Source organism: Gobio gobio, assembly GCF_949357685.1.
Source record: "Gobio gobio genome assembly, chromosome: 18".
Taxonomy (NCBI): Eukaryota; Metazoa; Chordata; class Actinopteri; order Cypriniformes; family Gobionidae; genus Gobio; species Gobio gobio.
The window spans coordinates 40,150,585-40,153,519 of record NC_137111.1 but is presented as its reverse complement, the minus strand read 5'-3'; positions in this window follow the sequence as shown (position 1 = coordinate 40,153,519).

The window sequence follows — 2,935 nt, the reverse complement described above, 5'->3', positions numbered from 1 at the left end:
ATTACGTCCCATGCCTCTGATTTAAAACAACAACAACAAAAACACACATTTGAGCAGACTGAGAGATAGATCACCTGGCCTTTAGAAATTTTGATAGCAAAATGTTAATCCAGTGTATAACTAATTGGTTTTTAAAATACTATAGTTTACAGATTTGAGTGTAGAGCCTAGAAACAGAGTTAGAATAATGCACAGAGACAAGTCAAAAAGGCTTATACAAACATCTGTTGACATTTAGAATAATATATCGCAGTCAACCTGCACTATGCCTATATTACATGAATCTCCAGGAGTGAAATTTTCTCATTTTTAAAAAGATCATTAGCTATAAGAGAGGACATAAATCAACCAGGGTTGGGTGTCCCAAGGCCAACTATGGTTGCAAGTTCCGTCGTTAAAACACAATTCAGTTGAACTTGTGACCGTAGTTGGCTAACAATGCTTTTGGGAAACACCCCTCAGATATATTGTCTGATAATCAGACAATATTCAGCCTATATTATACTAAATATAATATATTATAATAAATATAATGCTAAATAGGGCCAGATCATTATGACATTGTCACCGCCTAGGGCGCTGCCAATTTACCAATTTTAGGGTAATTTGTACCAAGGGTAATTTGTACCACTCTGAAAAAGCAATTTGCATTATACATTTACACCAAGATCAGTGTGCAAGCAGATTTAACCTAAAATTAAAAAGACAAGCTAAAACATGTGAATATTTATTAATGAACCATGCTGAAAATCAACCTATTTGAAAAATATTGTTAGCTGATGCTAACTGGCTAGCTAACTAGACAGCTGGCGCTAACTTGAGGTAATTTTTTTAATATAAAGTCCAAATATTTTATTCAACCACCTAGTTAAATTACATTTGATGGAAAAACAAAGGATGTGATATTCAGAACATGGTAATTAATTATAATGGAGCGTTCTACCCCAAGAAGTGGCTAAAGGCTAAATTCTGAAAATATAATATTTTCCTTAAATAACATCCCTAACTACAGACTTTACTATTCTCATATCATATATAGAACTGTGATGTTCTGCAAAACAACAAGCTTTAAAACACCTTTTTTTCTTTCTGTTAAAAATATCACTTTAATGAGAAATCTGCTTTTCTCTCAGGTACGTCACCAATGTAAGCTTCACGGTGAATACTTCTACATCACTCTCATCAACATAGTACATAGCAACAACAAAAACGAATCTTGACTTTATATACTGGTTATTTTAACAGCATTTTGCCCCACTCTAAATTCTGAACGGACTCATGAGTCCTTTTTCTAATGAATCTGTCAAATCAATGACTTCTCACTCAGTATATGTAAATATGACAGTTGTGACACCCAAGTGTTCACTTAATAGATAACATGTTTGATTTGAAAAACTCCAAATACTGTCAAGTTGGATTGGCAGTGGCACTGCAAAAAAGCACTACTTCAAACAGATTAAGAGGTAAAAAAAAAAGAATAACTGCGTCTACTCTATTGCCACTGGGTGATACATGTTCTCCTGCTGAGGAGATGCTCTGAAATTAAATCAGTGTGCATTCTTGTGGTTGCTTAGATATTGGAATTACACCAGCATTTGGTCTGTACTACACTCTAAAAAAAAAAAATGTTCTATATGGCACCAAAAATGGTTCTTGGCTCGTAATTATAGGGGAACCTTTATGCTATATAGCACCAATTTTGGTGCTTCAGTGGTTCTTCACTGTTATATAGCACCTTAGTCAAAGAACCGGTGAAGAACCTCTGAAGAACCGCTGAAGAACAACTGAAGCACCAAAATTGGTGCTATATAGAACTAAAAAAGGTTCCCCTATGATTACGAGCCAAGAACCATTTTTGGTGCCATATAGAACCTTTTTTTTTAGAGTGTACAGTAGTTTGTTGGTTTTTTTAATGAAACTCAAGAAAGCAATAGTCAGCCTGTAAGTAGTAATTAAAAGATGTACTACTTAGGGTCTTGATAATAGAATACTTTGTAACGGATTTACATTTCTGTGTGGGGGGATAACAACACAAAATCACATGTTATAAGTGAAACAATATATTGACACTCTTCTTTTTTTCATCTGCAGCGCATTTAAACTAGGTATGATAAAAATACATACGTGTTGATTAAAAAACTGCATATAAAATAAATACTAGCTTACAGCTTTTTAATAACACTGAAACTTTTTTTGAATGACACCCTAATAGTAAGTGCATTGCAAGAAACAAAGAAAAAAGCAGACCATCAAAAATGTCATTCATAATTTCAGGGCAATAATCTGCAGTAACTGAGTAAAAAGAAGTAGGCGTATGCAAAATGTGAAAAGCATAACAATTAAAACCACATATACAGTATATGAAGTTTGTATACACTCTAAAAAAAAAAGGTTCTATATGGAACCAAAAATGGTTCTTGGCTCGTAATCATAGAGGAACCTTTTTAAGTGCTATATAGCACCAAATTTGGTGCTTCAGTGGTTCTTCACCGGTTCTTTGACTAAGGTGCTATATAGCACCGCTAACTAAGGCACCTCTACCATATACAGAACATGTTAAGATATGGTGCTATATAGCACCAAAAGTGGGTCCTCTATGATTACGACGAAGAACCATTTTTGGTGCCATATAGAATCTTTTTTTTTTTTTTAGAGTGTACTGTGGTCCAGTCAGAGCAGCAATAATCCACACAAGCCTAACTTAAATTGGTTTAATTCTTAGAACTCTTCATAAAAGTTCAAATAATTAGGAAGAAAATAAACAGGAAATATACCAAGGTGGAAAAAGTGGACAGTCACTATTGTATCCTGTACAAGGGATCTGAACCAAATATGAACAAAAAAAAGTCAGTGGGAATATGAGCACAAACCGGCACAAATACACAAAACCGCAGGCAAATAAATAGACCTCAGTGGGGGAAAATGTCATGCTGTG